General features: G+C 33.4%; 1 long non-coding RNA gene across 1 annotated transcript in view; it reads right to left on the bottom strand.

The window, feature by feature from the left end:
* The window catches only part of LOC116565532, a 235,256-nt gene extending 210,571 nt beyond the window's left edge, over nt 1-24,685 (bottom strand). Inside the window, exon 1 of the long non-coding RNA XR_004275489.1 lies at nt 24,603-24,685. This is a non-coding gene — a long non-coding RNA (uncharacterized LOC116565532). The remainder of the gene's footprint in view (nt 1-24,602) is intronic.
* Between the last annotated feature and the right edge of the window lie 302 nt (nt 24,686-24,987).

Genomic DNA, 24,987 nt, shown 5'->3' with positions numbered 1-24,987 from the left:
AAAAACGTTTCTAAAACTAACCCAAACACAGAAGAAACTCTAAAACTTAAAGTGAATCAATTAATTCAAATTATCCTCAAATTATGAGAGGCTCAAAACAAGGATAAGTATCCTCAATGTTTATAAACAAAAAATTCAAAAGTGACGAACTCAGTACATGAACATAAAGCATTTCATTTTTTACTTTATAGTTTCCTCACAGAAAAAAAAGAGAATTTATTGTGAAAATATGTATCTGCAATATTGAATGTTTTTATGTTTACAAAAGCATCAAAGCCTACTTTTCTTTATAGAATAATTCACCTTTTCATATCATCAGCCAACCAGTTTTAAAAGTCCTGTTGCTTTGATGTTGTCACAGCATTTTGATATCTAAGATTTCTAACTTGACAGAAAATTTCTAACAAGTTGCTAAATGTTAAATGGGAAAAAAAATCAGAGGGTATGACAGATGAGTACATAAAAAGCACTCTCCCGGCATGCCTCACCGTATGGCATTTGAAAAATTGACTAATTGCGCTATAAATTAAATCATCAGTAAAATTACATGAAATGGAAATTCTAAGAGGCAAGCTTCATGTAATCATTCTGTCACATCTGAAATCATATTAAAATCATTGCAAATAAAATCTGATGTTTCACAAACCTTTGCTGATTTTCTTATTTAATATCATTTAATTCCCACCTGTGATAATCATTATGGTTTTCTCTGATTAAATGTCAAATCTATAGACAAATATAAATATCTTAAAATGTCCGTTAAGAAGTGACAATTATCTGAGGTAGTAGGTTTCAATTCTTTATATACATAGTCCAAAGAAAATATAAATACTAAGTCATATATCAACAGTTTCTATGTAACAAAGAAATAACATTATATCTATTAATATTATTGTTTTCAATTGTACTTTGTTCAAATAGCATGTTGTAAAACATGTTCTTCCTTAACTAATTCTGTCTTTATCAAGCTCATGCAATCTTTTCAATCTGTCATTAGTTATGGCTGATTTGAAAACAGGTGGTGTTCAAATAAGAATAAAAGTATTATAGGCCTTCCTTTAGAATGATGATAGAAGCAATAATGACGATAAAAGAAAATCAACTGCCTAAAATGTTAAATATGTATGTTATGTTGTGTACTGTAATTCAAGTTTATCTGGCTTTCAAATGTTTTATTCTAGTTATATTTTTCAGGTTTCGTATCTATGCGATAAATAATTAAAAACTGATTATTGACACATACATAAATTTTAAGAGATATCCAATTATTCTGCTTTAAGCTGGTGACATATTCTTGTAAACTGTTCTATTTATGCTATAAGTCTGAGTTTTTATTATGTATTCTTATATTTAGTATTTTATACTTTGGAGTATAAAAAATGTGTTTCAGGCACAACCTGAACAAAAATGATTTTACCTTTAGGATCACATCTTTAAAGGACATTTACAAGCCATTTTTATTGGCGTTAATTATTTGGCTTATGTGATTACAAAATTTGCTTTTTAAGAGATGTTACTAAATACACATCCATTTGAAGAATAAATGGATAGAATGTTGTTTGTTTGTTTGCTTATTTGTGACAATTGCACAAAAGGTCAGTGTTGGTTTTCTGTTCTTTCAATGATTTGTGACCTTAGGGAAGCCACAGAAAGATTCAGCAGCTTGCCCTGTACATAAAGAAAACTAGGGCCTTCACTTTGCATCTGTCTTATGACAATACCGAGTGGAGTGATACAAAGCTATGAAAGATGGGCAGTCACTCACTGACAGCATGTCGACAGACTTTACACATCTTTTTTTAGTGCTCTACTTGAAAGAGTATTATCGCTTGTAATACTAGAATCAAGGTGTCTTGTTTATTCTTGTTCCCATTATTGTTACTTTGTAAGTCTCTCTGGAACTTGCACTGATTCTCTTGTGTCTATAGCAAAAACCTTAAAATCCTCAAAGAATGACCTTCTAAATGATTAATAAAATATCTCCGTTGTTTCAGAGCAATGTACATGTACTCTCAAGTTACAAATTCCCGAGATAAAGTAGTTCATCTTGGGAAAGACCTCTTCCTATATAGTCATTAAATTTTTATTTCTAGACAATCCGTCCAATATTCGTCTTAATCAGCAAGTATTTACTGGGAAGTTACTAGATATCTTAGACCTCTGAAGTCATTAAAGATACAAAGATATTTAAGATAGTCCCTATAGCTTAAAATCCTGATTGGTGAATGAGATTATACAGAAAACCACGATATGACAGTGTAAATAAATTCTGACGTATTATAGACGTGATAGGACTTGAGTTATACTCATAAATAAACACAGTCTGTACAAAGAATAAGGAAGAGGGGAGTATTCTAAACATTTAGAATAGCAAAATATGCTCAAGGAACAAAGAGAACAAAAAGGAAGAGAGAAGCTGTCTGGCATTAATACAGGGAGAACAAGCAGAGGGTGATGAGAAAGACCTGAGCTACAGTTTCATATGATTTTTTAACTTTTCTGTTTTAAAAACTGCATTGATTCAGAATAATTAAACTTTTTCATGATAATCCTATACTCCTTATTCTAAAATATTCTCCCACATCAGAAATTATATCATATTACCTTTCAGCTCAAAAGCATCAATTGATTTCTTATTATATCTTTGTTTAAGCTACTTCATCTATGAAGTTTTCTTTATTTATTAAATGGCCTATCAGGCTTTCAGATAGAAATGTATTAAATTGAATTCATCCATAATATTACTTATGATCTATTTCCTCTTCTTGTCTTTGCTACATAGAATTATACATGCAATTCTTCATTACCATTCCCCATGTCACCCAAACCAGTAATCAATAAGTCTATTAGTTTAGGCTCCTAACTGTTTATTCAAATTTGAGTTGCATTTCTGATCTTTCTCAGTCTATTTCTTAAATATTTTCCAGGTTATCTCCCTATGTTTTGTTTGTATGTTTGTTTGTTTACCTAACTACTACTACCTTTTTTTGGGGTCCTTCATCAGTTATTACCAGAATCTATATATCCTAGTAATAAACCATGAAAACTATTCAATTACTACTTTTAATTTTTACAATAAAACAATTCCTCAGCATAATATACTTTTTCAGGGTCCCTTCCCAGCCCTCCTGTTCAGCCTGCTATCCTGTAACTCTCTTTCTCTAACCATTCAGAATTAATTATATGTCCCATAATAAGTCCTTCATGATCTATGAATTGGCTCATACCACTTTTGCCTCTTACAAATTAATCCTTTTCCCCTCTTCAACTAACAACCAACCCTGGGCCTTTGAGACTGCTCACATATCTACCTTCTCAAAGCCTTTTGTCAAAATGTAACCTGAGTTGAGTTTTTCTACTCCATTTATTAGATTATGGCATACGCATTAGCATGGCACCTTCAACCTTGTGTCATACTAAAATCATCAGTTTACTTATTTGATTTATCCACATTCTGCAAGCTTGAGTTCAAAGACTCACCTTATCCTCTGCTTCTAGTAGAGACCAAGGCCTACCTGTCACAAATGTTCAATACTTGTTTCCTAAATAACAAAACTTTATTCAGTATCCCTGACATTTTCATAAGAAAAAAGAGGATGGGATTCAACCTGGATGAAAACAATCTTTGATTAATAGTCCGTAACTCGAAACTATTGGTCAAGTCCTGTTATGAGAGATCAGAGTAAATCTCTGAAAATTAAAAGCTGCATATGCTAATCCAATGAAAGGCCGATTAAAAAGAGCAGTATTTATAACCAGAGGAGTTCAAGAAAAAGTATACTAACTTCTTGGTTTTAGAAATTTAATTCATGCTTCAGACAACACTTAAATTCTACTTTTGAACTTCAAGTGTTTAGATTTTGTATCTTAATCAAATTCAAGAAATACTTTTGAGTTCGATCATGTGTCAGGAAACATGTTATTCTATGAAATGCTCAACATACCTATGAGTTTGTCTGATTCCAGATTCAATATTTTAGTTTCAGGGTTGGAAGATCAGTGGAAGTGCAAGGCAATAAACTTTAAAGAACAGATCTTAAGGTAGTGATTTCCAAATACCAAAATAAAAATAAAGAAACAATAATAATAGGGAAGAATAACAGAATTTTTATAAAAGACTATAAAAACCATGAACAGCTAGATTTTTAAAATCACTTCAGACAGTTTTGTGTGCACACTCTATGAAATGAAAGCTTAGAAGTGAAAGAATACTGTTGCAACAGGCAGGCAGCCATGTTCATTTTGTGGAAAATGCTCTGAAAACAGGAATCAATTAAACAAAACCTAACCATGCTCACAATGGAAAAAAAAGGTTTTGCAATTTAAACAAATAATTACTTTGCATTTTTATCATTTGCATAATTAGTCCTACTTTGCCAGTTTTGGCATAGGTAAGAAGGGTACTGAAAGTAGCCATCATTTCCTTCATTCTAAAGGATTATCTTTAGAGTCTTTTTTTTATTATATAAAAAATAAATTTATATGTTCATAAAATATTATATAAAATATTATCGCTTTCCCTTAACACTTCATAGCATGCGTCATCAGAAGACAATTGGAAAGCCATTTGCAGTAGGTATAATATTATAATTCGTATGCATAAATCTGAGGATTGGTGATTTCGTAGTCATACAGCAAATAGCTACTGTTCTATAATGTCATCAAAATAAGGTAATTGATAGTTTCTCAATATTGATTGGCATTTGCTTATGAGTCTAACATGCATAAACACTCTGAGACAATCATTAATTGATTTACCCATTTCAGAATCAAATAGTTTTTCCTTGAATTATTTATAGAAGAAAACAAAATTTAAACAAAGGAAATTAAATAAGTATACTATTGACAAAGCAATAGTATATTGCATTTACATAGGTAGTTCTTTCATTTTAATACTGACCTGCCTGTACCTCAAACTGTTTTTTCCCTACATGACACTAGCAATGACAGCTTTATTTATTACCCTCACTAAAAGGGCCAAGGGAATTTTTTCTAAGTGTCTATTGTAGAAAGTTGTATGAACAAGTTAAAGAGACATGTTTATAAAATAATGGCTACATGTTTACCTATTAATCAAATAATAAAACAAAACTATATCTTGAGTGACAGAGATGTCCCAGTCTAAACTAGTTACCAAAAGAGGCATATAGAAATGTTGACTAATTTCTCCAAAGTGGCAAATCGCTTAGCAAATAGAAAAAATAATAGTGATCTATTTTTTGTTAAGAATATCATATAATTTTATTAATTTGCATTTGCCACATCTATACAATTTACAGTGCTCATATCAGCTATTACTAAAAATAATAAGATTGACTTACTCCTTTACTAAAATTGACTTGCAAAGCTAAGTGGTGACATAGGTCTTAGGTTTCGCCAACTCATTCATTTTCCCAGACAATAACAAATGTACATTGGATGGAAAAAATGAAAAGAAATTATATGCCTGTCAATAAATAAAATTATGTAAAATACTTGTGGTTCCTTTAATCCCTTTATTTCTTTAACTGTGTTTTCTTCTACATACTGGCAAATTTGTTAAAAATTCAGTAATCTACATATTGTTTCTCCAGTTACTACTACAGTGGCCAAATTTTCTTGGATTTTTAAGCTGACCTTTCAGTCACAGCATCCTTCAAAGTAAGTTTAAGGTTTGAGTTTGCAATCACTTAACAGGCCTGAAAACTGCACAGGAAACTAAATTGCACCCACATGCAACTAAATGCTGAAGTAGCTACTGGAACTTCATGCCAAGTACAAATTAAATACTCAGTTTGCACCTGCAACTAGACACCTGCAGGCTCTATTAGACACAAACTTAATTTTGCCTGGACAATACATATCTGTCACAGAACAGCTGACATACAATTTTAGATTAGGAATAGGCACTTGGACTTTTAGGACTTCTCTGAAGAACTCAACCTTGGGATGTTTTATTATGTCCAGATCTTATCTGCTTTCTGGCAGCATTCTCCAAACATTGTTGAAATCTAAGAAATTAGCTCTACCCTGTCCTTTCTCATATCGCTTGTTTATTTTTGTGGGCCGCACAGAGTTCTTAGTAGTCTTCGATTGCTTATTTCTGAGATTTGTTGCATCTAAGTATCTGTGTTCTACAAAATTATGCATTTCATTCTTCAGCACAAACAAACTAGTAATCACCAATATTTGTTCAGCTAACACTGGGTTTTTTTTTAAACATTATATACTTCTTATAAAAACTTTATATATTCTTGAGGAATCATTTTTATTTCAAGGGGAAGGTTAAAAGAAGACAGTGTTAATGAATCATGTTCTCCTTTCTTTATTAGATTTCGGTATGCTGTCACTGAATTCATTGGGAGAACACATTTTTTCTTGTTTCTGGGATAACTCTCTTTTGTTAAAGGTTTAAAAAGAAAAATGATGACTCATATTTCAGGAAAAAAATCTAAAGAATGGTGAAGTAATTTCTTTGTGCCTTTCAAAAAATACATTGTAAGACATAAAGATACCATATGCAACAAATTGACTATGTAACATTATTTCTGTCTATGCAATCAAATCACCTAGGTGTTTTGAAGAATTATCAAAACAGGAAAATAGACAAATCACTTCATGTTCACTTCGTATCTCTTATGTGAATGTAGATGGGTCTCTTTGGCTTGCTATTTTCCCTGATTAGGATATTTTTCTCTCTCTGTAAAGAAAGATGTTTATTTGTAGGAAACTAGTAACAGTGAAAATAATTCTGGACCCAATTATTTGGTAAAAGTGTAAATGAAATATAGAATAAAATAATCCCAATATTTACAGTTTTATTGCTTTGTAGCACATGAACCAGTTTTTATCTAAATTAGTAAACCTATTCAAATTTAGTTCTATCAGTGACTGTAAATACTTTCATCTTTCTCTTTGAACCAATCTTACTACCTTGCCAGATCTCTCTTAAATGAGCAAATAAAGTTTGGCACAAAAATCTCAATGTATACTTTTAAAAGCCATTTCTTAACACTTTATAGCAGTTTTTGATTTACAAAAAAAAAGTCAGGAAGATAGAACAGAAAATTCTCATATACTTCTCACCCGCTTTGCCTTGTTAAAATCTTATATTAGTATGGTACATTTGTCACAACTAATGAACCAGTTCTGAAACATTAATATTAACTAAAATTCACACTTCAGATTCGCTTATTTTTCCCTAATGCTCTTTCCCTATTTCAAGGTTTCATCCAGGATACATATTACATTTACTTATCATATCTTTTTATGCTCCTCTAAACTGCGACAATATCTCAACTCTTCTTGATTTTTTTTTTTTTTTTTTTGAAACGGAGTTTCACTCTTGTTACCCAGGCTGGAGTGCAATGGCGCGATCTCGGCTCACCGCAACCTCCGCCTCCTGGGTTCAGGCAATTCTCCTGCCTCAGCCTCCTGAGTAGCTGGGATTACAGGCACGTGCCACCATGCCCAGCTGATTTTTTGTATTTTTTTTTTAGCAGAGACGGGGTTTCACCATTTTGACCAGGATGGTCTCGATCTCTTGACCTCGTGATCCACCCGCCTCGGCCTCCCAAAGTGCTGGGATTACAGGCTTGAGCCACCGCGCCCGGCGACTCTTCTTGATTTTAATGAACTTAGCAGTTTTTAGGGAAATTAGTCAGATATTTTGTAGATTTTCCCACAACTGTTATTTTTGTTTCTCTCATAATTACACTGGGATTATGGGTTTTTGCCAGAAAGACTACTGAGGTAAAGTGACATTCTCATCACATCATATCCAAGGTAAATTCTGTCAGCCTAGCTTATTACTACTGATGTAAACATTAATCACTGGGCCAAGTGGGTCTGTCAGTTTTCTCCCCTGTGTAGTTACTCCCATACCTTATCAAACTGTATTTTTGGAACAATGTGCAGACCACATGTAAAGAGTAGGAAGTTATTCCCCACCTTTTTCATGGGAAGTATCTATTAAAATTATCTGGAATTCTTTTCCACAGGAATTTATTAATTCTCTCCCATTGTTTATTAATTCAATCACTTATTTATATTCCTATGAAGTTATGAATATTTATTTAATACCTTGAGGTAAATCTAATATTACATTATTTATTTTGCTGCTCAAATTCTTCGAACTTAGCCATTGGGAGCCCTTTTGGTTTGCTCCCTTTGACATTGTGTGTGTGTGTGTGTGTGTGTGTGTGTGCGCACATGCACTTTCTTATTCTCTGGTACAAGATGCTCCAGGCTCATCTTACATTTTATCTTTCCATTTCCCAAATCAGTAAGTTACCTTTAATGGAGAATAATATTAGAAATTAAATCTGTGCACTAGCTGAAGAATCTTTTTTTGTTTTTGCTTTTATAAATTTCACTTTGACACAATTAAATGGATTTTACTGAGGCCACAGATTATTTACAGTAATCTGTTTTCCAAGCTTGTTCTTTGTGGCTAACCAAAATATAAGTTATGATTTTTGACAGAAGAGCAGACTGCCTTTAAAGGGCCATCAGGATAGAATGTGAGCAATGCTTGATGAATCCCTTATATTTCCATGGATTTTATAATAAAGTAAGATCTGGCAATGGAATAAATCTAGTATGGACATAGAGAGCCAGAGATACCTACTCAGATTTCTCCCACTCAAATATCTTTCCTCTTTTTTCATTCTTATTTTATTTTGAAATGCTGCAAAATTTAAAAGAATGAGGGACTGTATTAAGGAAAACCGAATCTACAAGAGAGGGTTTTCAAAGGTAGGAATTTCCCACACCATACCATGGAAAGGTAGGGAGTTCCATCCACACCCCCATCAGGGAACCTAGAGTTCTTTGTCTGACTTTCCAGGCAAAGAAAAATTCCGGGTGAATCTCTGTTCAAAAAGCCCGTGAAAAGCTCTGGGAGAAAGGGCCTCTGTTGTAGACCTGGCAGCCAATCCAGTATGAAGTCAAAGATCAATCACTCCTGCAGAAGTTTGAAAGGACTCCTCTCATTGGATGAGAACATGAATGGGGTGGGACTAACTCCAAGGTTAAAACCCCACTGCTCCTTACTTACACGGATCCCTCCCACGGTAGCATGGGAGCTCTCTCTCCTTCTCTCTCTTCCTCTCTCTCTCTGCCTAATAATTTGCTCTCTGCTAAACTCTTTGGGTCCATGGTATTTATTCCAACGGTAAGCTCACCATGCCTCTGGGGCCCCTTTCCCATTCCTGGGACAAGAGTGGCCAAGGACCTGGGCACAGCAGGGAAAACATCAGATCAGAGAACTGAAAGCCTCTTGGGGACGCCTCATGGCTCTGCTCCCGTCCCCCTGCTCCCGTCCCGTCCCCCGTTACATCTTTGGCGAGCACAGGGAGGGAGCCGAGCCCCTGCACCCAGCCCCCTTACAAGAACATTGGCATCAGGTGAGAAATTTGAAGAAACAAAGTCTTACTCCATTTACATACATTGAAGTCATACATTGAATATAATATCTCAGTTGGTAAATCATCTGCTGCCTCAGATTTCAATTTGAAACCACTGTAAATTTTTACTTTAGAATATACTTTTGATTAAATTTATATATGTTTATCACTTGGAGAGGCCTTTGTAGAGTAATAATCAGAGTTGATATTTACTAATACTATTAATGCACTATCCTGCAATTTGTCCATAAGTGTGTGGAAAAGACATACTGCCTCTGCCATGACAGATGCGAGCTGAAAATGCAATAGCATATAATTGCATCCCAGGATCAATATTCTAGGAGAATATGAGAGCAAGAAAAAGCTTAGGTGTCAGGGTTCAACTATCAATAATAATTTTACATGTAAGATACACATTCAATTACAATCTCCTTTCTATTTGTTTATTTACTTTTTAAACCCAGCTCAGTTCCACTTTGAAAGTACAAAAGAGAAATTTATCTTCTCATTCACCATGTGATATAGTGAATACTATATTTTTTCTTATGATATTTATTTCCATTTACCAGAACCATGCTATCTATACACTTTTTTATACATTAAGTACAAAACTTGAAAATTTGAAACAATGTATTCCACAAGCAAATTTCTGATTTTTAATTCATAATATGAAAACTTCAAGATCACTATAAATAATGTTTTACTCCCTTTTAGGGATATTCAATGTCAAGCAATGAGTAAAAACTATAATAAACTGTGCCATATTTACTAGTAATGGTAGTAAATTGTTTAACAACCTCACTACTTCTGTTACAAAACTCATATGGCTAAGAGTCCATTGAAACCCCCTTTAAAAAGAAATATAGTTTTCAACCACCTGCTATTGCCTCTAAGTGCCCATAATGTACTCTTGGGACCCTTGTAGAGGCAGAAGGTTTACTGAATCTATTCACTTCTCTCAGGGGAGAAACTTGATAATGAGCATGCATTTCTTCATCAGCTATCATATACCTTGATTCTTTTATAATGTATGAAGTGAGATTGAGTGCCTTCTTATGTGTACCTCTTCACATTGTAGCTTTCTGGTTAGTGCCAGAGCCAGATGTATTTTCAGGAAAGCTACATGTTGTAGCAGCTCAATGTGGCACCTGGAATTTGCTGTTTTAAAGTAAGACAGCTAATTGATTCTAAAGCCCCTAAAAGGAAAAAGAGAATGGATGTCTGCTTCTCTAAATTTCAACATTCAAAATCTTTTTCAAGTACCTATTGACATTTCTAAAACACACTTTCTTTTTCTCTTTTTGAAGAACCTTAAGATTTTTGAAGCCTTGCAATTTACTGTAGGACAGAAAACACCCTACTTATAGCCACTCAGGCATGTATAAATTACCCTGGTCTAGAATAAAAATCTCTTCTTATAAATACTTTTAAAGTCTAGTGACAATTCTGCCCACAAGCTGAAAGTTGTTTCTCATATATATTAGGAGGTAAACATCCTTTTTAGGGCTTTGCCTCCTACTGTACTTCATATTCTACATTTTTATTATTCCTAGATGCTTTTGCAAGCTATGTAAATAAACCAAGCTTATGGTTATTAATATAAAAAGTTTTTCTGGTTTGCTTCTTAGACATCTCTATTGGTTTTTCTAGTACATTTTATTGAGCTTGCCAAGAACAATTATTATATTCAAACATATTTTATCCAGTTATATTTAAGGTCACAGTATATTTCTAGCACACATACTCATATTTTATCCTCTCCCAAGATAAAAATAAAAAAAGGAAAGACTACCTACAGGTTTTGAATTGCTAAAATTACATAGTCAAAATATTGCTGTTACTTTATTTAGACAGCAGAGAGCAGTATAAATCTAACGCTATGCAAATAAATTGTTTCATCTTAGGGTGCATTAATGCAACCAGGACAAAAATCCAGGGAATGCATAAGATCCACCTTTTTCTGCTTAATACCTCCCTCCCCATTCTTTCCTCTTTCCTTTTTAACAGAAAGTAGCTAATGGGGAGAATTAAACAATACTATAACAATGGGACCCTCCTAGGAAGCTGCCAAGTGCGTGGAATAGAATTCAATTCCAAGAACTAATCAACAGAATTGGTTTTCATATTTAAAACATCTTAAAGAAAAACTATTTTATCAATTCTGTTTAGAGATGCTTATTCCAACTTTTAGGCCAGTGGAATTTATCTCAATAATCTGGAATGTGGTCAAACTAAATCAATCAGAGTCCAATTATATTTAAGCTCTGGTGTTTTTTCACTACTGGAGCTTTTAGTTTGAGCTTTTGGTTTACTTGAGATTTTACTTCTAATCCTCAATGAAGTATAGCTTCTTGAAAGTCAACACACTGAAAGTCGTAATTAGCTACTTCCCATGAGTTTTTCCCTATGTTTTTTCTTGAAGTATGAAATGCTGCTTCTAAGGTTTAGAAGATATAAAGCACTTCAGAATTTATTTAAAATATTCATTTGTAATAACTCAAAATATACATGATAATTAGATATTTTACTTCCTATAAATGAAATTTGTTTGTTTGATTTAGAAGCAGTGTCTGAATTCAGCAAGCCAAAAAAAAAATATTAAAAAGCAGGCAAAAGACATGAATAGACACTTTCAAAAGAAAGTATACAAGCAGCCAACAAGCATATGAAAAAATGCTCAACATCACTAATCATTAGAGAAATGCAAATCAAATCCACAATGAACACCATCTCGAGCCAGTCAGAAAGGCTGTTATTAAAAAGTAAAACAAACAAACAAACAACAACAACAACAACAACAAAAAAAAAACAACAAAAAAACAGATACTGATGAAGCTGTGGAAAAAGGAAATGCTTATAGTCTGCTGGCTGGCAGCCACTGTGGAAAGTAGTTTGGAGATTTCCCAAAGAAGTTAAAACAGAAATACCATTCAACTCAGCAATCCCATTACTTGGATATACTCAAAGGAAAATAAATTGTTTTACCTACAATACACATGCATTCATGTGTTCATTGTGACACAATTCGCAATAGGAAAGATGTGATATCAACCTACGTGTCCATGAATGGTGAACTGAATAAAGAAAATGTGGTCCATATACACAATGGAATACTAGGAGTACTATGCAGCCACAGAAAAAAACAAAATCATGTTCTTTTCGTCAACATGGATGCGGCTGTTCTAAGAAATTCAGAGGAACAGAAACCAAATACTATATGTTCCCACTTATAAGTAGGAGCTAAACATTGGGTACACATGGACATAAAGATAACGACAACAGACACAGAGGACTACTAGAGTGGGGAGAGAGGAAGGGGTACAAGGCCTGAAAAACTATTGGGTACCATGCTCACTGCCTGGATCATTTGTACCCCAAACCTCAATGTCATACAATATACTCATGTAACAAACCTGCATGTGTAACCCTGAATCTAAAAGTTGAAATTATATATATATATATATATATATATATATTTATACATATAATGTATATATTTGTATATATAATATATAATTGTGTATGTATATATACATGTGCATATATATATATATATATATACACACACACATACATACATATGTAGTATCTGACATCTAAAGGTCCTTCATATGAGTTGGAATCTTAATGATATTCTTCTTTGGTTAATTCTTTTGCTCTTTCTTCATTTTATCCTACTTCATTTTTTATCTTAGTCTTAATTTGCTATAGCAAGTATTTAAAAACTTCTAAGAGACATTACATCTGTCAATCCCAGATTTTAAATAGGCAAAACTAAAAATTAAGAAAACATGTATGTTTTAGATCGATTTATAGAAATCAATTTGGGCATAAAGTACCTCAGGTCTTTTTAGAACTCGTACTATTGTCACCTGAGGTTGTTTGGAAAGTCAAACTGTTGAAGGCAAACCTAAGCAAACAGGCTTTGGTAAGACAGTGCTGGATTTGATAGACACAAGTAGGCTACCTCCCAGAATGTCACCAAGTTCACTTCTATTTCACATTCTTATCTTCTGAAAGTTCATCTAATTCACTTTCTTCTCTCTGGAAACAAGGCATAGTAGCAAAAGTATAGGTTTCAAAGACAGAAAGGATTTATCCCTGGTCTGTTGTTTACTACTTTTAAACTACATGATATTTACTCTTCTATGAGTCTTAATTTTCTCAATAAAATCAAGAAATAAATACTTTCTTCCTAAGACTGCCATGAAAATTAAATGATAGGACCTCAATGAGGTATACAGCTCATAGTAGATACTCAAAAATGTTAGTTCTTTCCCCCATTTTCTTAAATGTATTGAAAAGTGAATAGCATTTTCCTCTCTGAAGGATATATATGGTATAAAATATGTTATACCATAGCATATTTCCACAGCATGTTCTCTGTGAAGTACATAGTGAACAGAGGAATCATAATATATCTCAATATGATAAAATTATCCAAATTATTTTTATTTGTATGCCTCTAAATTGTTTTTCTCAGCTGTTGATTTCAAACTATTAAGGGTGCTATAAATCTGAGTTGACAAAACGTCTATCTCCAAATCCTAGACTGTGATAGACTGGTATTTTGGGTACCCCAGTAAACCACACTCACATTCACATGCCCCACGTTGATTCTAGCCTTGCCATATGATTAACTCTGACCAGTGGAACATTAGTATGATGTATGCAGACTCAATAAGCACTTGCACTTGAAGGCAGTTTCTCTTAGGGTACTCCTTGAAATCCATGTTAAAATAATGCCTATGCAACTATTTAAAGAGGCCTCCATGAAAAACAACCCAAGGCTCTACCCTAGGTAAACAACCGCGTGGTGGCCAGCCCCAACATAGCTAGCCATGTGAGATGATTTGGACCCTTCAGTTATCTCAGTAACTCACCCAAGACCACATGAAGTGCCACCATCCAGTGAATCTATAGAAACATTAGGAATAGTAATTTTTAAATGATATTGTCTACACTAATAGAATATCAAAAACCATTAATGAGTCTTGAAACTTATTTTTAAGGAGAGTTATCAAGTCTATGTTTCAGATAAGATCAGGGAGAAATAAAAAGTAAAAAGAAGTAGTATTTGTGGGAAAACAGAGCAGGAAATAGGATTAATATGTTACAAGCAGAAAAGAAAGAGGCACAATTTGAGTAAAGAATCACTTTTTTGTGGTAGTGATAGGAGAAATAAAAAATAGTACTATAAATGTAAATCTACACTTCAAAAGAATAAAGATTTATAAAAATTATTTTCTTTTGATTTTTTTAATTTGAATATTCATTTACTATATTAGGTCTTGAGAAAATAAAGGTAAATATGATAAGGTTTAAATTCTCAAGGAATTCAGAGATTTAAAACTTTCCAAGATTCTAGTGCCACAGATTATTTGCCCCCAATTTTTTTAAAAAAATTAAAATTTCTTTTCTAATTCCATTATATAAGACAAAGCCTCAAAAATTTGCAAATACAGACTTAGGCCAAATAATATTGATAATATTATTCATCTTAGAGTTATACCTTTTCACCAATCCAGAAAACAACCAAGTATGTGACTGAGATAACAAAATATAGTATTTTGAAAATTGATTATAGTGAATTACCTGTGGCTTATTTTGAATTGATGACATTTCCAGTTTTATTATTTTATATAAGATTTACATTCACTTCCCTAGGACCCATGAGCCAGAGCCACAAATCCTAACTCATTAAAAAGAATCAGTTGTAGCTTATAAACTCCATCTACATTTAAGGATTGTAGCTTTACACAGTCAGTGTTCAACCCAAGATGAGATATGAGTGAAATTTATTGCAATTCTGCAGCTTTTTACATGTTTAAAAATCAATAAGACTTTAATCAGCCACCTTGTATCTTTCTTGTGCTTCTTAAGCCAGTACATAATCACAAATCACAGAGTTAACAGAGTTTAGTCATGTGGGATTTAAATCAATGTGCTATGTATTTTAGTAGTAAATGCAAATAAAAATTCCAGAATTATTTCTGGAAAAGATTTTGGAGCGTCATATATATTATATGTTAAATGATATTAATTGACAATATAGATGATTATTTGAAGGAGAATTTAAATAAAATTTGCTAATTTAATAAAATAAAAATTCTTAATAAAACAAAACAACAAATTTGAGAATAATAATAAAATTTCTTGGCCAGGCAGAGTGGCTCCCACCTGTAATCCCAGCACTTTGGGAGGCCAAGGCAGGTGAATCACCTAAGGTCAGGAGTTTGAGACCAGCCTGGCCAACATGGTAAAAACCCATCTCTACTAAAAATAATAAAAAGAAAAAAGCTATATGTTGTGGCGTGGCACACACTTGTAATCCCAAATACTAAGAAAGCTGAAACATGAGAATCATTTGAACCTGGGAGGCAGAGTTTGCAGTGAGTCAAGATCATGCCACTGTACTCTAGCCTGGGTGACAGAGCAACTCCATTTCAAAAAAAGAAAAAAAGAAAAAAAAAGAATTTCTTTAAAGTAGTAAAATTGAAATATTAAAACCATATTGTAATCTATATGGTATATATTTATGCATATACATATATATACAAATGTATACATTTTCTGTTTCTTGATAGTTTAAGCATGCACTCTGCTATAAAGATTTATGTCTGTACAATTGGTGTAATACCTTGTTTTTATGTGGGCTCCTCTCAAACAAGTGGCAATAAAATCTTTATAGCATCTAATACTGACATATTTTATTTATGTCTCTTGCTTTCTCTCCATTTTCCTTTTTAAGGCACATAAATCAGCATCTTAGAAATAATGAGGTCATTGATAAGAGCTCAAAAAGACAGACTCAATTCAGAGCATTTAACTTGAAAAAAAATCAAGGAACTTAAGAGATGAAGTAATAGGTAACATTATCCCCAGATGGAAGATTACCCATATATAACTCAGTAGAAAACAATGTTATTATATCTAGGATTTGGGGAGCATATTTCAGTATCTGTATATATTCCTCTTAGATTGATAAAAAATGGCTATGAGAGAAAGTTTGATGATCTTTCTAGCAAATACATTTTGGATTAAGACCACTAGTGAACTTTGACAGATTATGATCCACCCTCATCTTATTTCCCTCTTCATATTTTACCAATTATTCCACCTTGCCTTCATAATGAACCCTCAGAAGGAATTAAATAATGAATCAGTTTTTCTTTTATGAGTTGCACGAACTCATAGTTTTGCTTTTCCATCTTTCCTTTATCACCACCCATAACTATCTACTTCTCCAGGTGAGTATGTTTTAGTCAATTCCAGCTTCTATAACAAACTACCATAGACTGGGTGGCTTAAAAAATAAACATTTATTTCTCACAGTTATGGAGGTTAGGGAATCTCAGATTAAAGCTGCAGCAAATCCAATGCCTGGTGAGGGCCCTCTTCCTGGTTTATAGTTTTCTTTTTCTTTCCTCACAAGGTGGATGGCGAGCTGAGAGGAAGAAAGCTCTCATTTCTTCTCCTAAGTGTACTAATCCTATTAATGAGGGCTTCACTCACATGATCTAGTTACATAGCAAAGGGTCCACCTCCTAATGTAATCACATTAGTGGTTAGAATTTCAACATATGAAATTTTGGAGATATTCAGTTGAGAACATCAGTGGACTTTAATTCTTAAAAAATTTTATATGAAAATCTCAAATCTCTCTACCTCAAATGCCACCACTCCAGTTCAGGTCTTATCATTTCTTTCTTAAATATCTAATACAACTCTATTTGTTTTCAAATATGTAGGCAGGAAAAACGTAACTTGTGTGTGAGTTAGGACAACCACTCAATCTTTGACAGTTCCCCTAATCAAGAAATAACTCAGTAATGGTAAATTAGTGTGATATCAGCAAAACTGCATCCCAAATAGAGCGACTAGACCACAGCAAATGCTACTAGCTATATCTAGAGAATAAGAAGTGGTTTTGTTATCATGAAGAATGTCCAAATGTTTTTGTTAATTAGCACAATGGATGCTAGAAATTGGCTCTTATTAGTAAATGTAAAGTGCTTATGATATAGATGTACCATCATTGTTCATTAACTGGTGCTGTGAACAACACCCCCAAGCCACAGTGAACACATCAGTAAAGTGAATCTATTATTGTACACAGTGCAGAGACAGTATCACCCTAAATGCCGAACAGACAACTGAGAATCACTTTACACAAAGGAATAAATATAACACTCATTTTTGTATTTTAAAAAGTGCTAGCCCTTGAGAGCCAGAACACCAAAAACACCCAAGCACATGCCACTGAGTGCCTTCTCTGGAACACTGACACCCAGCCACATGTGGCCAGGTCTGTCCTCACTCTAGAGCTTAAGTGAAGCACTCCAGCTGTTCATCTTTTAAGTACTTCTGTCTCAATATTTTCTTCTTCTACTATTTGTAATTTCTTAAGCATGTCAGCTTAACAATGAGCCAGCCTTCATGAGTCCTAAGTGTGAAGACCGGAGACTTTTCTTTGTAAGGTTTACTTCTGAGTGCAGTAAAGAATAAAGAAACCAAACACCAGAATGATAGCGGAGGCAGTGTCAATTTAGGGAAACCCCACCCTCCCTTAGAGCTCTACTTTGGTAATATTAATGCTTAACGAGTTACCAAAATTAACACCATTATTTCAATAGTTACTCTGTTGTGCATAATAAATGCTGTAAGACGAATACCACATTTGGTGAAGCATATTTGAGAACTTCTGCCAGAGATTGTGCCTGCCCCTCAACAGGACTCTAAACTCAGGAAAATGAACAGAGGCTCCTGAAACTGCTGTGTCTGCTGTCATGCATGTGGGGCTGGATCCTGTGACAGTCAGCAAGACTCCTCTTCCTGCAGATGAGGTGGGCAATGAGGACAGTGAGCATCAGTCCTGCCAGGGCGCTGCCCATGGCAATGGGGATCAGCATGTTTTTCCTCCTCCAGCAGACACTGCTCCACAGATCTGACCATGTTGTCTGCTACCTTGAAAGCCTGCACCCACACTTTGAATATGTTGACGGAAAAGGCCATCATGAGGCAGACATCCTTGGTCTTACACTTTAAGAATTGCCAGTGGAGGCCTGCCAATAGTGTTACATTTTAAAAATTGCCAGTGACGTTGTCAGCAGCTTTAAATGTGGGGTCTCTGCCATTGGGAAGAATCATATATATTTTTATAATCTATAGATTAAAAAAAGATAAAAAGATAATTATCTAGGAATTATAAGAACCCCAAAGGTAGGATTTCTTAGAAATCCAATTGTTTAGAAAAATTCTTTCTTTTTATGAATAGGATATAAGAATTTAGTGAATCTTATATCGTATATCTTTGAAAATGTTCTCAAGCCTTGATTCCCAAGTAGAACTACATAAATAGTGGTAGAGAGAATTGCATCTTGCCTTTTGATAACAATAGCATAAAACAATCCTGTCTCTGGAATTTTGTCACGGTGGCCCTCTAATCCTTTTGTGTTAGTCACAGTAGATGGATCAAAAAGTAGAATAAAAAGCTGTGCAATTGACTGAGTGTTTGTGCCCCATCTCCAAATCCACACATCAACACCTTAATCCCAACGTGTTGATATTTGCAGGATGTATCCTTTGAAAGGTAATCAGGTCATGAAGGTGGAGCCTTTATGAATGAAATTAATGCCTTTATAAGGATACAATATGCTTTGTATAATCACATTAACATAGGTGAATTCTTAACCACACCAGTAGTATCATCATTTTTGTTATATCTACAGCGTTTCCTTTTATTTTATTCACCACATAAGCTTTAGAAAAATTTTATTTTACTCCCTTGCTTAAATTATATCAAAGATTTCTGAAGGCTCTCAGAACATTTTCCACGATTTTTCTTGGGGCTGCTTGGCCATATTATCACCTCCTCTCCATACTAATGCTAGACCATTCTCTCCTTCAGTTACTATTCAATCATAACTTTTGTCCATATTCACTGCCATCTTTGGGGTTCTTTCAACTCCAGGAACAGTATTATCTTTTTTCAACTATTATTTCTTTCTAGGCTTCTCTTCAATGTGTACATATATGCCTAAAATACCTAAAAAGACCACCAAATAAGAGCTTTGTGGGGCCTAATAATCAGATACAAAGAATAAGTGATTATTATTTCAATGATCAAAATCAGAACTCACATAGTTTTGAAAGATACATTTTGATGGCAGAAATCTTCTTCTTCTTTGGTATTATAACACACAGGCCCCAATATTAGCAGCTTATCGCAGCAAACATACATTTCTCACCCACGTTACAATATTACCCAAACATTTGTGGGTAACTACTGTGACTCTTCTCCACATGTATTCTTACTCTGCAATCTAAGTAGAGAGAATTGCCCCTATCTTGGATATGCCATTTTTATGACAGAGGAAAAGAGCAAGAGAGGTGGTAGAAATATATGACTCAAAACTTTTGCTCAGAACTACCATATATACTATCATGTTGTACTGCAAAATTATCCAACACAATGAAATAAGAATTACATCCCTCACGCAAAAAGACTAACAGGGACCATTTCAATGGGTAGGAATATATGAGTCTCGTGTAGGGGTGGCAAATGATTGTGTTTTGAAGAATAATAAGATCTACCACAGAAACATAGCTACAAATAACTTTTGTCAGGAGCCAGGATTACATGACTTCAGAATAATAATAAGGTGTGGCATGTAATTAAATTAATATTATAAATCTATGAGAGTGAGAGAGGGGACAGAAATCTAAAATGAGAAACACATGAAAAAAATTTGATTTCTTAAATGTCTAAGAAATTTGAGATGTGTCCCAGTAAAATTCTAGAGCATATTTTTCAAAGCATATTTAAAGAACACTGAGAAGCAAAAAGACTAATCGTCTGGAACCAGCATGGTTCATGAAAAACAAGTCATGCCAAAGTTTGTTGGTATGGTACAGTGTGTCAGAATTTCAGAAGGCATCTAAGAGATTTTCTCATGATAATTTTGGATTCGAATCCAATGAAATAAACTGTCATTCATTCACTTCTCAAATGTTTTCATATTTTCTACAAAAATTGCATGAGAAATTCAGGCAATTCCTTTTGAAATTCTGATACATGATTTCAAAAACCTTGAAATAGGGAAATAAGAGAGAAGGGAAAGCAAACTCAAAAAAAGAGAGGCAATGATAACTTTAATGTTAAGTACTGGAGTATTAGGCCATAGAGTATTAAGATCTCCCCTTTCAAAACATCCTGGAGATTTGTAGTAAGGCTGTAGGTGGAGCAAACTGACTCTAGGGAGAAGGCAGGCTTGATGACTTGGTACAGAGAGCCTGAGAATCTTAAAAAATAGCCACAGTCTGATCTTACCAAAATTCCACATTTAAGAGTCCATTAGCAGTAATTAGACATTATGAGGTGAGGAATTTCAGATAATTTAACTCAATACACATCCTTATTGATTAGCTACGCTGAAGATCCATTTGTTCACAAGTCATTTCCTTTTCAAGATTCCATGAAACTATAATGTGTTTGTATTATGTAACACTTTTATCATCTCCTCCACTGTTTCCTTTTGTATTTCCTTACTTTTTTTTTTTTTTTTACATTGCATCTGTTTACTTGCTTTGATTGTTTCCTTTACCAATAATTATTTAATTGCAAATTCTGGATACTCATCTTCTAGTTAGTATTCGCTCACCATCACCCTCCTTATAGATGACTTTGCTTAATTTAGGAGGATGCCTTTGTGAAAGTGAAAACTTGAAACATTAAATTTTAAAAAATGTTATTTTTCTTTTCCTCCAATATTTCTCAGGCTTTTGAACTTATAACAAGACTACCTTCAAATTGCACAATTTTTGCAACAAGAATTTAAAAAGTTTTTATGAAATGATTTTTAGATCTTACAACTTCACTGAATTCATTTATTAGTTCTAACATATTTCTTTGTTAGAGTCTTTAGGGTTATTTTTTATCATTATACCTGAAGTTATGGAATAGATGGACAGAATGTGCAGGTATACACATGCCATGGTGGTTTGCTGCATGCATCAACCTGTCATCTACATTAGGTATTTCTTCTAATGCTATCCTTCCCCAATCCTCCCACCCCCTGGCAGGCCCTGGTGTGTGATGTTTCCCTCCCTGTGTCGATGTGTTCTTATTGTTCAACACCCATTTATGAGTGAGAACATGCAGTGTTTGGTTTTCTGTTCCTGTGTTAGTTTTCTGAGAATGATGGTTTCCAGTTTCATCCATGTCCATGCAAAGGATATTAACTCATATTTTTTATGGCTGCCTAGTATTCCGTGGTGTACATGTGCCACATTTTCTTTATCCAGTCTCTCATTGATGGGCATTTGGGTTGGTTCCAAGTCTTTGCTATTGTGAACAGTGCTGACATAAACATACATGTGCATGTGTGTTTGTAGTAGAATGATTTATAATCCTTTGAATATACACGTGTAATGTGATTGCTAGGTCAAATGGTGTTTCTGGGTCTAGATCCTTGAGGAATTGCAACACTGTCTTCCACAATGGTTGAACTAATTTACACTCCCACAAACAGTGGCAAAGCATTCCTCTTTCTCCACATCCTCTCCAGCATCTGTTGTCTCCAGATTTTTTCATGATTGCCATTCTAATTAGTGTGAGATGGTATCTCATTGTGATTTTGATTTACACTTCTCTAATGACCAGTGATGATGAGCTTTTTTCATATGTTTGTTAGCTGTATAACTGTTTTCTTTTGAGAAGTGTCTGTTCATATCCTTCACCCACTTTTGAATGGACTTGCTTGTTTTTTTCTTGTAAATTTGTTTAAGTTCTTTGTAGATTCTGGATATTAGCCCTTTGTCAGATGGGTAGATCGCAACAATTTGCCCCCATTCTGTAGGTTGCCTGTTTACTCTGATGATAGTTTATTTTGCTGTGCAGAAGTTCGTTAGTTTAATTAGATGCAATTTGTGAATTTTGGCTTTTGTTGCCATTTCTTTTGGACTTTTAGTCATAAAGTCTTTGCCCATGCTTATATCCTGAATGGTATTGCCTAGGTTTTCTTCTAGGGTTTTGATAGTTTTAGGCCTTACATTTAAATCTTTAATCCGTCTTGAGTTAATTTTTGTGTAGCATGTAAGAAAGGGATCCAGTTTCAGCTTTCTGCATATGGCTAGCTAGTTTTCCCAACACCATTTATATTTATTATATAGGGAATCCTTTCCCCATTGCTTTTTTTTTTTTCTCAAGTTTATCAAAGATCAGATGATTGTAGATGTGTGACATTTCTTCTGGCACCTCTGTTCAGTTCCATTGGTCCATATATCTGTTTTGGTACCAGTATCATTCTGTTTTGGTTACTGTAGCCTTGTAGTATCATTTGAAGTCAGGTAATGTGAAAATTCTTTTCATCAAAAATTAATTCCATAAATGTTAATGAGTCTAATCCCACTGTATTTGTACTGATGATTCTTATAGATAGAAATTAATAAAGCAAGTGTCCAGAAGTGGGGGAAGCATATATGTAAACAAATAAATTATAATGTTATTACTATGTTAAGTAAAAAGAATACATTAAATGAGAACTGTGTTAATGTAGGAAGTTTTTGAATATTATCAAAAGAAGGCAACATTTCAGCTTCCTATTATTGCTAAGCTATATTGAATGTTAAGTATGTAGAAGATGTAGATATAGGCCTTTTTCATGCTCTTTTTAATCCTCATAATAATCCTATGGGTTATTTTATTATTAATTTAAAGAAGGTGATACTGAGTTTAATGCTAAGCAGCTAGACCAATGACACACTATTAGTACATATGAGAAGAGGGATAAGACAAAGACCAAATGTCTCCAGAGTCAAAGATGTTTCACTTTAGGAACATTCCAGAAGGATAAATTTTGAGATCATTTTCAAGTGGAGAATGAACCATTTATTTATTCAGTTTTTCATTCTATAAACATTTTCCATCTCTTAAGTTCTAGGCTCATGGATTTGAGGATATATAAATGTTAAACTGGCCTTACATTCCTGAATAAATCCCACTTAGTCATGATACATAATTTTAACATCTTATTTATTTTATACAATATTGTATTTAATTCCCTAGGTTTTGTTTAGAATTTTTGCATCAGTGTTCACTAAGGATATTGGTATGTAGATTTGTGTTTTATTTCATTTTTATTCTTTTTCTCAAATTTTCATATAATGGTAATTTACTAATAGAATGAGTGAGAGGAATACCTTCCTTTTCAATTTTCTGGAAAAATTTGTGTAAAATTAATATTATTTTGTCTTTAAATATTTGTTAAAAATTACAAGGGGGACCATCCAGACCTGAGGTTTTTCTTATAAGAGGATCTTAGCTATAATTTCAATTTATTTTATAAACCTAGTGATATTCAGGTTATTTCTTCCTGAGGGAGCTTTTGCAACTTCTGGCTTTCAATGACTTGTTCATTTAATCCAAATTGTAAATTTACTTTCTTATTATAGAAAGGATAGACCTATTCTTACTATCAAACTGTAACTTTGTACTTTCTTTTCTCTCTCTCTCCCTAGGGACTTAAGTATCTTTTTATATCTATTTCATCTTCAAACTTTTATTAATCTTTATGATTTATACTATACATTTATACTATACATCTAAGGTTTACACTATCATCACATCCGTTATTATAGTCCAATGTTAACCTCTGAATATCTTTAGAACATGTATTGAAACAATGTCTCTCATTTTGGATATTAGTCACAAGAGTTTTTGCTATTTCTTGTTAGTTGCTCTGATCAATGGTTTGTGGACATTTTTTTGTTAATTCAAATAACCAGCATTAACTTTTTCTGATTTTCTGTTTTTCTGTTATTTCACTGATTTCCAAACTAATCTTTATCATTTTCTCTTTTTAATTTTTTTATAATTGACACATAGAAATTGTACATGTTTATGGGGTTGAGAATTGTGTTTCAATACATGTATACATTGTAGAGTAATCAAATCAGAGTAGTGAGCATACCTGTAACCTCAAAGATTTATCATTTATTTCTGGTGATAATTTTCAAGATTGTCTTTTTATCTTGAAATATAAAATATATTGTTAGTCAATGTCAATACATTACAGTCAATACATTATAGTCATCCTACTATGTAATATCAGAACTTATTCTTACTATCAAAATTTGTACTCATTAATAATCCTCTCCTCATTCCTTTACCCCTCTCCCCTCCCAGACTTTGACAACCACTGTTCTATTCTCTACTTTTATGTGATCAGCTTTTTAGATTCATCATATGAATGAGGTCATGTAGTATTTGTCTTTCTGTGCCTGGCTAATTTTTCTTAACATTATTTCTTCCAGTTTTATCTATGTTCCCACAAATGACAGATTATATTCTTTTGTATGAATAATATTCCATTGTATTCCAGTACCACATTTGCTTTATCTATTGATAAACATTTATCTGTTGATGAACATTTAGGTTGTTTCCATCTCTTAGCTATTGTGGATAGTGATGCAATAAACATAGCATGCAGATATCTCAACTTACTGATTTAATTCATTTGGATATATATACAGTAGTAAATTGTTGGATCATATGGTAGTTCTATTTTTAGTTTTTTGAGGAACCTTCATACTGTTATCC

This window comes from Sapajus apella, unplaced genomic scaffold, assembly GCF_009761245.1.
Source record: "Sapajus apella isolate SASKATOON/1434 unplaced genomic scaffold, GSC_monkey_1.0 scaffold40, whole genome shotgun sequence".
NCBI classification, from domain to species: domain Eukaryota; kingdom Metazoa; phylum Chordata; class Mammalia; order Primates; family Cebidae; genus Sapajus; species Sapajus apella.
Note: the sequence above shows the minus strand (reverse complement) of the source record. Positions and strands in the feature narration are given on the sequence as shown.